Genomic DNA, 14,471 nt, shown 5'->3' on the forward strand with positions numbered 1-14,471 from the left:
TAATGATTCTATGATTCTATGATACTTCCAAATGTCTCACAATTCTCAAACAAGTTACAATAGTCCAGGATCTTAAGTCAATGTACTTTAATTTATGTTATGCATGTATCATCATCACCATCTACTTCATCATAAGTTAGACCACCTCCATGGCATCTTAGTTAGATATTTCATTGTGCTAAGCCTTCATGAAAGAAATTAAGATGTCATTCTTCTCAGCTAACTTTATGGATTGGATTCAGGTCCAGGTTTCCAAATCTAATATGTTGATTTAGTTACTAAAATGTATGTGTCTAGTGCCATTTGTGACTGTCCATGGTATCCAAGAAATCTGCTGGCAGATATGACATGGCACTTATAGCTGGAGTTCAGGCAGCATAGCCAAGGGCTTCTCAAATGGCATCAGACACTTACATTTTGTCACTGACCCATACCCCAGTCAACAGAATCAAAGGAAAAAGATAGCTGGAAAGGTACCTACATTTAGCAAACAAAGTAACTCACTAGGTTCTACGAAGGGTTTCACACCTTTTCTGACGCTTGGATGTTTATTGCTGTCAAAATGTCCTAGACTATACAAGAAATGAAGCTGTCAGGTGTGACGCAGGATCAACGTGCTTTTGTAGAGGCAACCTGAGGTCAACTTGTGTACCTTGCACTACGTGGCCACATGTAGGCAACTGAGTTTAACCTTAGCTGCAACAAAGTAAAACCAGGGACTTTTACAATATAGCTGATCTGACCTGGTTTAGGTTATACTGTAGGATGGGTGGAACCAGACTCTCAAACACCGATTTCTTCTCTTTGATTGCAAAGGGAGTCTAGTTGATGAACTCAAGTGGGGCTAGCTACACCGGAGAGGCAAAAGTCAGATGTGAAGATTCACACCCTTAAAGGCGAATCTAAAAGTGCAAGAACAATAAACAGGGAGCGCTTCACAGAAGCAAGATGGGCTGCGAAAGTATCCTGTGATTTCAGAGAGAGGATCTGAACACAACTATCTGTCCTTTCATCAAACTACTGATGTTTGTCCCTATGTTTCTTTTTAAGGAACATTTCTTCAGAATTTTGTAATGCTTAGATTATGCCTTTTGTTGCTTCATATACACAAGGGGAAAAATAACAGGGGATGGCTCCTGAAATAGCCAAAGAGGCAAACCCAGGGGACAGGGGGGCAGCTGCCCTGCGAGCACCCTTCACACCGCACTCCCAGCCGTGGCCCATGGAAGGGGAGGGCGGGCTGCAGGGTTCTTGCAGAAAGGAAGATCCTTTGCCCTGTCCATTTAATTCTTGGCCTCTGTTGTTTCTGCTGCCTGCGGTGCCAGCTAGTGACAGAAATGACAGCATTTTAGTGGCTGTGTCACCTGTCCTGCTAGCACTAAGAATAGAGCAGCTCTATTTCGCTGCTGCTGCTGAATCCCCATGAGCATATGACATAACCGAAGGAAACCCATCCCTTCTGCTTTGCCGTGAGGCCGTAAGCTTCAGCGCTGCCGAAGAGGTGTGCTGCTACCCGGTTTGTAGAGCCTGCATCTGCTCGCAGCCCAGTCCGGGTGGTGCAACAGCAGCACTAAAGCTGGCTGATGTGTTGGGGTGCTCAGCATTGCAAAAGGAGACAGCAATTCACATTTTTGCAAGCACATCCTTATACACACATAAATCCCACTAAGGCTACCTTGCTCATCCCATTGTGCTTATTTCAACGTTTTCCCGTTCCTCCTCAGACTGAGCTGGAGTGGGTTGTCTGTCTCAAAGAAATACTCTACATCTAAACTGATGCCAAAATAACTGAAAAGGTGGCTTAAAGCTGCTTTGGGGGGTGGGATTCCTTGTGCAGAAAATTATTGCAGAATGAAGGCAAAAGAATCAATTTTGGTCAAGATCATTTGTTGCTGACCTTCACTATACTGAGTTTTGTGACTTGGAGGTTCAAGTTCCATACAGTGGCAGTGCCTACGTCAAAACATCTTTGCTCTGTACAGTCCAGAACAAGGAGACTAAGGAGCCCCAGTCCTCTCTCCAGAAGTTTCTTCTTGTGGGGGATGTCCTTGCATGCTGAAATTCCTTTGCAGCTGCCTACCTTCTCCCATTTCAATTGGGGCTGTGTCTGCCTTTAGTATAGTTACAGTCGTATAACTGTATTGACAAACCTTATTAGAGAGGACGAATCCTGTCCTGATGAAAAACTTCTTTAGTTGGTATAGTGAACAATTCCTTCTCCCCAAAGGAGCAGCTGTATCAGCTAAAGGATTTTTTTATTTTATTTTATTTATTTTAATACTTTATCCACAAGTTTTGCTGCTACTGCTATTTAGTTATTTTTTACCCCATTGTGTTAAACAGCACACTTACAGTGGCAAAATTTCTTAAAGCAGAGCAAATTTGCCCAGGGAGCTTGTAGAGCCTCCCTCCTTAGAGATATTAAAAAACTGTCTAGACAGTCCTGGGCAACTGGCTCTTGTTGGCCCTGCTTGAACAGGGGGGTTGGACCAGATAACCTCCAGAGGTCCCTTCCAAACTCAACCATTCTGTGATTCTGTAAAATTTCCGTTGGTTTAAGTATGCAGCTTTAGATTTTTGTCATTAGATTAATTCATGACACAGTTCTTTGATACCAGTCATTAAAAATCATATGGGGTCACTAATAATAATAATAATAATAATAGCAGCTAATGCCAAATTTATATCCTTCTTACAAAACTAAAAAGGTTAAAAAAAATCAGTTTGTTGCAACTGGAATCTTGTAACAATCTCTATAATAACAATGCTGTATCAGTTTGAAATAAATACTCTTTTTAGATTGCTCTTAAATTATCTAGTTACAGCTTAATCAAACAGAATGTAAGTATATTTTTTCCAATAGATTTCAACCAAAATTCCCTTAAAAATTGGCAACTACATGTAGAACATCATATGAAAAATAGTAGATGAATTTGTAAACCTGGCCTACTGCACTTAACGTTGAAATATATTTTCTATTATATGCTACTCCATTACTGCATTTGTTGTGTTCAGTTATGGTAGACCCTGGGGAGACACAATTGTGAATATGGTCCTAGGTGATATGAAAACATGAGTTTGAAATGTTATTACATTCCTGTTAATTTTAAAGGTATTCATCGATGTTGGGTCAATGACTTCATTACAGAGCCCATATTTAATTTTAATAAGGCTGTTGTGATAATCACATCATCCCTTTGTAATGAAATAAATTATTTCCATGTTCAACCTTTTAAGGCTTCTGATTTTTTTCAATTTCTGCCAAAACTGATATTTGTCCTACTTTTTTCTTTCAGATTCAATTTATTTTTTTTTTACCAAACAAAAAGCAAAAGTTCACAGTGAGGGACTCTGCCTTCTTTTTTTTTTTTTTTCCGACTGTGCTGTCTAGCCTTCATGAGCAATACTTCAAGAGGCACTAAAATGAAAAAGAAACAAAATGCACAGTTTTATCATCCGTTGTACTGTAAGTTTAAGTCAGGAAGAGGGGAACTGGGAAAGGTAATGTTTTTATGCCCATGCATCACTTGTAACTTTTTCTTACATACAAACCACAAAAAATTATTAATAACTTTGGAAATGAGCACATGACATTTTCCATGGCCACTGTTTAGAGTTATCCCTCTGAATATCTGTGGAAAATTGTTGTTGGAAATATGTCCCGCAATATTTCTGGAACTCAAACTGTGAACCTTTACAACAGTACTGTGTGTTTACAGAGTTTTTTATGACCTGCAAGGGAAAAGAAACTGATTTATGCCCATCCTGTTCTATTCCACATGCACATGCGTAAGTGCCCATCCATGCTTGAACACAAACATTAAAAGAACATTAGAAAAGCCACTGAAGTGAAGCACTCCAGAGCTAAGAAATGCTGGACTTTGCCACCTGTGCATATGCGCCTTCTTCCTCTGTCATACATGTTTTCTCATGAAAGATTTAACTCCTTGAGCCTATTCTTTTTCCAAAGAGTCCATGTTTTAAGAATGGATGCTGCTCATTTAGTTAATCATTACTCAATATGTTATTTTACCCAAATTATTCAAAATGGAGTCCAAAGTCTGTTCTGCATTTAAAAATAAGATACAGGCAATTTATACCTCATATGTGTGTGCATTTGTGTGTGGACTGAACGTATGTTGATATTTGATTGTTTCTGTTCGCCTTTAGCCTCTCCAGTGCAAAACGTGGGGATTCATACCTGCATAAAAAGTCTACTGACAATATCTATGTGCCATTTATGTTCATTTTGCTACTATAAGGAGTGCATAAGTCTTTTTCATTCTGCCAGAGGAGGAGAGAATTCTACTGACAAGTGGGATGCTAACCTGATGACTTCAGTTTTTGTGTGTTTGGGTTTCTCAGTGGTGATATGTCACCATAGGTCTGTTGGAAAATGCATTTCTCCCTCTGAGGTCATCCAGGAAATCCTAACAAATATTCTAGCTTCTAGCCAAGAAGCTGATTCAACCTTTTCATAACTTGGGCAATCAACTAGAAGAAGCTATTAATCAGGTGGGTATTTTGGCAGGATATTAAAAAAAAAAAAAAAGTGAGCTTGGAGATCTACTCAGTGCAGTCAGGAAAGACTGAACAGTGGTTCAGCTGACCTGAGATAAGTATCTACTTAAGGATAAGCTGAATTGCTTTCTGTGCTCCATGGGCTGTATTGACGAGATCTCCATTGACTAGAACATAAGCATAGCCATTAATGTCATGTGCCCATTTACACTATAGACACTACAGACATTATAGACACTATAGACACCAAAGAGTACATGCCTTAACTGAGGTCTGAAATCTACCCATCTATGTGCATTGTGACCATAATAAATTTGATCTAATGCCAGCAATCCTAAAGGTGGATTTACTGTAGATTTGAACCATTTTTTTAACTACTTTGCTGCATGCTATGATTAGTTGGCTAAATATCAGCTCCCAGATTGTCTTGTAGCAGGTATTTAGTCATTAGGTAGCAGCTAGCTGAGCAACCAGAACACCTTACTGCAGGTACACCTTTTTCTTCAGGAGGCGTCCAGCTTAATAAAGAACAGCTTGGATTATCTTAGCCATTTAGCAAACAATTGCTGAATACTGACTGTATCAAACAGTTTGGAAAAGCAGAGCCCAGAATCCATTATTCCCCTTTCCTGGCTAAGACTCCTACCCGATAAACCACAATACACATTTCTTCAGGTCTGCTTTCCTTGTGGCTCTGTAAGTGGTTGCCCATATCCAACTTAATAAAGAACAGCTTGGATTATCTTAGCCATTTAGCAAACAATTGCTGAATACTGACTGTATCAAACAGTTTGGAAAAGCAGAGCCCAGAATCCATTATTCCCCTTTCCTGGCTAAGACTCCTACCCGATAAACCACAATACACATTTCTTCAGGTCTGCTTTCCTTGTGGCTCTGTAAGTGGTTGCCCATGGCCTGTCTTTGACAGAAAGGGTAGAGGTTCCTTCTCTCCACCCTGCATGGCTTAGATATATCTGGTTAAAGCACGCTGCAGGGGTATGGGAAGAGCAGGTTTAAACCTTTCTCAGGCTAAAACTGCCCTGCAACTCCGGTTCTGAACTTCCCAGGACAATGCTGTAACCACGGGGCCATTATGTAAAAGATGAGTGTTGGCAGCTCCTCTTCTGGCAGGTGTGAAAACACTGCTCACTATCCATGCCCAAAGGTTTGATGTAGAGACTTATGCCCAAAAGAAATTTTCTTGCCTTGGATACCTATTTCTCTGGATTCCCCAAAACCAAGGCACAGAGAGTGTTTCAGACCAACCACTTCTCTCAGCTTTTCCAATGAGCTGGCTCAGATGTTTTACCACTGAATGGGTACCTACCCAAGGCACTTAATTTTTCCCAAGTCTTCTGAAGGTAAGCAGAATTAACTGTTGCTGTGCAGGAAATGTAGGCATCTCGATCTACAATGAGATAGAATGCTGGGGAGACTGATTTTAAGGTGTGCTGATGCTGAGCATGTCAACCTCAAATCCCTTTTAGAATTTGGCCCATACAACCTATTCAAGACTTTCTGAAGTCAAAAGAAAGATCCTCGTTGCATGACATAGGTTTGGAGACAAACACCTGACAGAAATGAAGTTTTCCTGTTCTTTGTTCTTTGTGAAAGAGAAGTCCTATGTGCTAATCCATGATGGGTCTTGAGAGATGAAGAGGATAAAGTAGAAATTCATGCATGAAACAGGATAGTCCAGGGAGGCATCCACAGCAAGAATCTATCCACCCACCTCCTTTTTTACTGTGGCCTTGCGTTGAAACTGGAATGGAGAGAGGAAGGGACGTGACTGGCATTGAACCATCCATGAGGAAGAAGCGATAATTCTCTAAAAATCAAGAGATGTTCAGTGGAGTATATTTCCCTATGTATACACAGAAGTGCTCCCAACTACATACAGCATAATTTACTGGCACAGCTTTACTATCAGAGGTGATTCTCCACACAGAATACAATTGAGTAGTAATTTTATTTATTTTTTTTTCTGCAGAATACTTTGAATCCTAAAAGCCTACAGGGGTTGGCTGAAGAAGTTCCTGGAAGAGAAATTCACGGAGAGCTATTAAACATAAAGTTACAAACCTGCTTCAGCCCAGAGCCAAAATTCATTAGAGGCTGGGACAACATATTGTGCTCATTTCATGCTAACCCCATTGTTATGCTGTCCTTAAGATATTCACCCCTAGTCATGGTCAGAGATAACCAGTTGGGGTTCAGCTAGATGAACCTTTGTTTCCAACTCAAAAATGACCGATCTTACATTCCTATACTTAGGTGAGCTCCACGAGCTTTAAGAAATGAAAGCGCATTAAAAGTGCATTAAAAAAAAAAAAAGGCATTTTCTGCTTGTCATCCCTGCCTTCAATCATGCTGTCATACCAACGTATACAGCAATGAGGCTATTGAGGTTCTACCAGTGACTAACACTTATCCATTGCTCAGGACCAAGTTAAGATCTAGTAAAGGTAGAATAATTCTTTCAGATCCCCAAAACTCAACTCACTGACTGGAAACAGGAAAATAACACAAGCTTGTGACAAGTCTTTCTTTGGCTTTGCTGCTCCAAAATGCAGAAATGCACCTCATCTGGTGGCAAGTGAAGGGTATCTTTCACAACAATGGGTTTTAAACAATTTAATTAATAGTTTCATTGGCACTGCCAAAGAAACAGACAGGGCTTCATCTGAAATGGCTGCTACCCACTGTACTGTCATCCAGTACAGCCGGCTGAAGAAGTAACCTGATTCCAAGATAAGACTAAGCAAGAGATATCACTCGCAAGTTTTTTATGTCAAGAAGAGAAGGGAAGAAAGGATTGTGTCACAAGAAGGATCAACATTTCCTTTTGTGCAGTCAATGGAAAAGCTCACACTTCTAGCCTTGATCCAAATGATGATGCAGTATGACAGATCTGATTAATAGATTCATATCAAAGGCCCAGAATGTGCCTAAATTCATCCAGATAAGAATAGAATATAGTTCTAAAAGCAGAGAGGGTGCCAAAGGGACTTGTAATGGTCTTGTTTGACTTCAAGGGAATTTATAATGAGATAGCAAGTGCTTTACTTTAAGTTGCTGGCTTAATTTGACCCAAGATATAGAGGCTGAACTTTGTTCTCACCAGATGTTTATTTGATGACCTGGACTACATAAAATGACTTGTTAGACTCAATTCCAAGCAGATAAATGGCACATCACTCAGCTCGTATGGACTGGCACTCCTGATGACAGGCTTCATACAGTGAACATGGAAGATGAATGAACATTGTGTGTGTGAACTTTTTCGCTCTACGGACAGTCCCTCCAGGTCAGGACTGGAAGGCAATTTCACACGTTTCTTTTTTTCCTGCCCTTTTCTGCTCATGTGTCACACACAATCCCAGCTCTGCTTAATAAGAAAGCAGAGGACTCTTTCTCCCTAAACAGGCACACCAAAGCAATGGTGTGTCACTGGAAGAAGTTAAAAAAGGGTAAAGAATGGGACTGTGTCACGAGAAGGATTTATATTTTCTTTTTGTGCAGTCAGTGGAAAAGTTCCTACATCTATTCTTAGTCCAAAAGACAAAGTAGTAAACTGCAATAGCTGGAATCCAATGTAAGAGCCAGAGGCATGTGAAACTCAGCTATTTCCAACTGCACAAACCTGTGCAAACACAGCTTTCATTTTTCTTTCTCCTAAAATTCCCTGGTAGTTATCAGCTTCTCATTTCCTCCTAAAATTTCCCAGTAAAACTTAAAGGAACAAAACACCACTTGGTTGTGTGCTGTAACAAGAGCTTTTGCATAGTTCTAATGTGAAACCTCACTGCTGATTTCTGCTGAAGAGTCTGGAAACCTTTGTAACTAGTTGAGTGACTCCGGCTTGATGTCCAGTCGTTTAGGGTTGGAGCTTATTAAAAAAAGACATATATTTTTTTTTTACATTGGCAAGCTATTAGAATGGCCTCTGACTTGTTTTTAGCCCAAGGCATCTAGCACTGCCCCTAAGAAATCCCTGCTGTTATCCAGGAGCTTGGTCATAACACTTAATAGGCAGTTTGAGTGCAGCCTCTCCCTTTTAGAGGGTAAGTGGATGGCTGGGTATGGATGGCTGGACCATGGCAAGTGGCATCAGAGCCAGGAAAAGTACCCTAGCCCTGTTTTGCCTGCCAGCACAAGAAGAGTCAAGAAAAATAGGGATACAACCGCACTGACAGAGAGGCATCAAACACAGTGAGCCCTGAGCACACCTTAGCTTGAAATAAGTATTACTTCAGCTACATTATTTCCTGGACCGAACCAACATGTTTAATGCAGTGTAATACTGCTTCCCAATCCTTGATGAGCTCATCTGGGGATCTCTAAGGCAGCGTTTCACTTCAGCCCAGCATAGACTAACTCTACAGGTGGGATTCATCTCACATGCCATGAGCCATCTAAAAGTTGATGGTGCAGAGCAAAACTACCTCGGTTCTGCCATTACTTTAATCTCTCTGGAAGTTTGATTGACTCCAAAAGGGGTGTTCCAGCTCTCTCCTGCCTCTCATGTTGGCACTATTGCTCAGCAATCACATCTGAAATCTTATCAGGACAAATGCACTATTTTTCAGGTTCTCATCTAAGGAGACCATGTCATGAAGTGTCTGCAGCAGAGCTTGCTCCAGCACGAGGCAGGCAGTGGGAACAGTGCAACAGGGACAGCACAACTCTTTTCTGTGTCTGCTCTCTCCAGGGATGATTTAAAGTAACTGTCGGAGCACATCCCAAGTTCTTTATCCAGTATCTCTTAAAGTGGACAGAGACAGGTATCTCTAAAGAACAGATTCTCCCATCCACCTCTATTACCACGCCATGGTTCCTGCCTTCTCCACTGTACATAGAAGGAGGTTCAGTAAAGAATTTTAGAGTACATCTCGAACTTGAAGATAGGTGGACCTAACTTACTTTCCTGAGATTGCATAGGGAGTCTAGGAAAGAGCCATTGGAGTCTGAATTCTATACCTTCAACATAAGATCATCTCCCTTTTTGAAACTTTATTTATGTGTAAGAAGCAGTGGAGTGGTCTTGAGTATTTATCTTTTTGGAAATTAAGGTATATAAGATCTCAGAGAACTGCCAGTGATCATCTCCAGCTCCATTTACCATCAACCCTTCCCTTCAGTGAACTGCAAAGAAAGAGGGAAAGCTGTTAGTTAAAGCTCATCCAAATGCCAGTGACTGAGCTGCTTTAGAGGAGCTAAAAATAATTTCAGTTGACTGTGCCACCACCTCCACATAATGAAATTCCAGAGTGTCTCAGCATTGTAATGAGTGTTATCCCAATGAAGGAAACACATATCATGCTAGTTTTATGAGGGTGGTATGGCTTTGCCTGTACTGTTTTTGTACCATCTCAAAAAAAAATGTAAAATGACATTTGGGTACATTAAACTTTGGAAACAGATGGCTCAACTCTTGTTTGTTAATTATTAAGACCGAAGGTAAGATTTCAGTTATTCTAATCCCATAAAATGTTCCTTTTGTTTCTTTTTGTTTCTTTTTTGTTTGTTCATCTGTTTGTGTAATACCAATTCATACATAGTCCATTCCGTAGTCTCATTTCACTTTGAATCCTATGGTGATAAATCAGCAGTACTCACCCCATCAGAGATGGCTGCTCTGCAAAGTGGAATAAAAGTCTGTGCTGAACATCCCTGCAGATGTTGAGACTAAATATGGATTCAGCAAGGCATGAAGCCTGGATACTGTTGCAAGTTGCTGTGTTCTGCCCTCCCTGAACTTTTTTGTTTCCTCTTTGGGACTATGAAATGGCTATATGGGTCAGATCAAATGTGAGGTGGAGACGAGAATATGTAGGAAAAGCACGTTCAGCTATTCCCGGAACAAAGGCCAGGGCTCCAGGACTCCATGGGAAGCCAGTTTCTTCATAACTATCTTCCAGATCTTAAGATCGTTTTGGGGTGGTTGGGGTGGTTGGGGGGAACTCCTCCCCTTTTTTAGTCCTTCTGGCTATTTTCCAGATTTACAGTCATGTTGCTACGCTATGTCAACTGCCGGGTTGTAATCCCTCAGCTGCCTTGTGCAGCGCTGCAATTCTTATCAAAGAACCAGGAAAACACAACTGAGTTCTCAGGAACTACCAGTGAAAGAAAGTCTAGCTGAGCCTACTTTGCTCGAACATCAGAGCTTTAAGCACTTTTTCAGAACGTGCAGTGCCCATAAACATGTCCTTTGACATCCCACGTGCCAGAGATTCCAGAGGCTAGAATCTAGACACACTGCAGCTACCCTGAACAAGGGTTAAAATAACATGGAAGTCATCATCACTTCAGCCAACCAACTGGAATTCAGCCCAAGATTCCTATACAAGTTGTTTTTTTTTTTAATGTGATATAGTAATCCAAAATTGAAAACAGGGTGGCCTTGGCTTTTTTGCTATTTTAATCTCTATTCAGCCAGCTTGCTGATTACGCCCGCCAGAACTGAAAACATTATTTCTGTAGTGTGAAAATATTTAAGGCATTTGGATGCCTAAATTCCACCAAATTTCTGTATCTGCTCAAAACCAAACAAAAGACTATGGAAAACAATCCAAATTTACTAATGTGCTTAAATATATATGGATAATTCTAAAAGGGGTTTATTTATTAATATTTAATTCCTATTGAATTGTTTTTAAAAGGTAAGAGGATGTAGCTGGACAGCATATCAGATACATTTGTGATCCCAATTTAGGGAAGACTTTTTATTTAAATAGTAAGGCCAACTATTTAAATGCTAGATTAAGAGCCTACCTTTCTCAAATCATCTTCACTCCAGTGTGAACAGGAAATGTCCTCCTAACATCCTTCCTCGGGATCAAGTGCTCTACAGAAATAGAAATCCTCTTGAAGATTTTGTTTCTGGAAAAATTTAGGTTGGAAAGGATCTCTGCAAGTCATCTGGAATTAGTGGGTGGAGTTTCTTTTACATCAGGTATCCTCAGGTGAGAGCACTGGGTTAGGATGAGAGAACTTTGCAGGATATGTACAGCGGCAACGTCATAGCTGTCAACATTTGCTTGATTAGAAACATTTATTAATTTCTATGCATTAGAATGGCTTATCTACTGAAACCCGCTCTGCTATCTAACGCATCAGTCACCAGAATACCTCCCAGTAAGGATCAGGAGCCCATCTTCAGAGCCCTCTACTGACACAGCTGTGTATTATTCTGCTGTTCTACAGATATGGAAACTGAGGCACAGACCTGTGGCCAGAGCAAGCTGAAGATCATAGACCTGTCATCAGATGTTAGAACCAGAAAGCCTTTGAGTTCTGACTCTGTGTCATGAACACAAGAGCATCCTTGCTTTTATTCGTTAAATGATTTATCAATAAATTAAAACCAAGAGAAAGGGAAAAAAAAAGGATGAGAATATGAAGGGAAATGGATTTTGTTTCTAGCCAAATGACATCTGTATGGGTAGAATTGAAATAGCTTCAAGTAGTGTAGGAAATATGCACCCATTCCTGTCACCTAGCTAAGCAACTCACTAGGGACAGCAAATCCCCCTGTAGCTGAATTCCAGAGCTCATGGGTATGATGTGTCTTCTGTGGGCTGTTGTAGTCAGCACCGTCAAATCCAAAATCTTCCCTCTCTGCCCCTCTCCCAGTTGCATTCCCTTTCTCCACCAATTGCTAGAGAAAAAAGACAATTGCTGTAGACCTCTATCGGAGATGCCAATCTAATTATTTTTTTTCTCTTTTTTTCCTTTTCTTTTTTTGGACATCGCGTCTGCGGAGGAGGGAAGGGGGAGGATAGGGATTTGCAATGGTGGGGGCAGCTGAGGAAGGAAAGGAGGGGCGAAGAAGAGAAAATATTTCCTTTGGCAATTCTGTTTCGCTTTCAAAAAGGGACTGCTTTCCTCACTCCTTATCCCTCCTGACAAGTACAGGCACTTTGGGCCCTAACTGGATGTGAACATTGTCAGAAGAAATCTGGGCTAAAGGGAGGCATCTGCAGTTCTGTTCCTATTGCGCTCGGTGCTGGAGCCACTTTTGCGAATGTGGCAGGGTGGCTGGTGGGCAGACACCAGTACAGATGGGAACTTCACATACTGTATGCATCATGACCATCTATAAAAACAGTCACAACGCATCAGTTGTTACCCGGCCAGTCTCCCTGGAACCTTCACTTTCAATTTCAATCTCGCTGACATCCACAGCTTACAGTGAGCTTTTATGTTTAAGCTTCAGTACAGTACTAATGCAGGAGAAAATGGGCGGCCGGGCTACCACAGCAAGGAATTAAACCTCTGATCTCGGCCAGCCGTTGGAAGGGAGGAGCAATTCAAGGGGAATTGTGTAACTGGGCTCTATGCGAAAAGGGGGGAGAAAAAGTAGGGGATGGGAGTCGGGAATTTTTTTTGATGCCGTGAACACACAGCAAGTCAAGGGCCTTCTGAAAGAGAAACGTAACAAGCAGGCACTCTCCCAAATTGTAATTTAATGCTTGGAATAATCCTATTGTGTCAGCTACTCGCCGCCAAAGAATTGAGGATAAATATAACTTAAAAAAAAAAAAATTAAGGGGATGGCAATTTGAACAGCTTAATGTTTCTTCAAAGGCTAAGTGATGGAAAGCAGCGCTGAAGTAAATTGACAACTCGGAATTAACTGGTTGCTGGCACGGCTCAGGTAAAGGTTTGATGGTAACATGAGCTTTCCAAAGTGTTTCCAAACTGAAGTATTATGAAAAGGTAAATTATGTTTTGTATTCATGACTGAAAGCATTTTATTTTAAAGCCGGCACTGCTGATGCTGTCAAGGTGGAGATTCTAGCTTTATGTACAGTGCCTCTAGCCTTGCAATGTGAGTGAGGCAACATGACAGCTTGTAATAAGTAATTTTTATACAGTTGCATTTATCACTCAAGTAGGCTTGGCAATATTAAACACAGACCTTAAAATGCTGCAGAAGAGGAAGGACAGGGGCTGGGGGCCATGTGTAGTGTGTGTGTGTGTGTGTGTGTGCTTGCGTGCGTGTGTGAGTGTTTGTAACTTCTTTTTTTTTTTCTTTCTCCAGGCCCGTTCCTGTTAATGTAGCACTTTTTAAGATATGCACCGAAATGCTTCCAAATTGTTAATACATCACTGAAAGGTTACAAATGAAATGACCCCGTTTAGCCCAAAGGATGTTATTTTAGGCTTTATTGTGTGTGTGTGTGTGTGCGCTTGCGTGCGTGTGTGAGTGTTTGTAACTTCTTTTTTTTTTTCTTTCTCCAGGCCCGTTCCTGTTAATGTAGCACTTTTTAAGATATGCACCGAAATGCTTCCAAATTGTTAATACATCACTGAAAGGTTACAAATGAAATGACCCCGTTTAGCCCAAAGGATGTTATTTTAGGCTTTAATGAATTAGACATTGCTACCATTTTCAGGCAAAAATCAATTGCCTCAATTAACAAACTTGCACAAGTCCAAATATTTACAAAATAAAGGTCCAGAAACCACATTCTTTGTTTCTCTTTCTCACTCCCTACCCTGTTTCTTCATTAACATCTTCATTTCCATGAAAGCGTGAGGCATCGGCTCTTTCTCTGAGCTTGTGAAGGCCTAAGTGTTGACAACTTTCTTATTCTTTAGAGGCTGCTCTTTTCTGCTTTAACAGGTTTTCTTTCTTTGTCATGAATAATTCAGGACAAGCTAAAAGAAGTGGAGGATGCCCATTCCTTGTCATGGAAGGAATAAAAATATAGTCAAGCCTTACCTCATTTGTGGAAGAAAATTTTACAAAAAGAGAAGGCAATTTATTTTATGGGATTGAAATGAGAAGGGCATTTTCTTCTATTCACAGCATTTATAGGAATTGCAGCTTGAATCTGAACTAAGAGGAACCGAAAATCTCCGAGCCAAATGCCAGACTCTTAAACTTTCTAAAGCACAGCCCTGACATATGGTTTGATTTCCACTTCTGTTGCAAGGAGTTA

Source organism: Aptenodytes forsteri, unplaced genomic scaffold (genome assembly GCF_000699145.1).
Source record: "Aptenodytes forsteri isolate BGI_AS27 unplaced genomic scaffold, ASM69914v1 Scaffold57, whole genome shotgun sequence".
Taxonomy (NCBI): Eukaryota; Metazoa; Chordata; class Aves; order Sphenisciformes; family Spheniscidae; genus Aptenodytes; species Aptenodytes forsteri.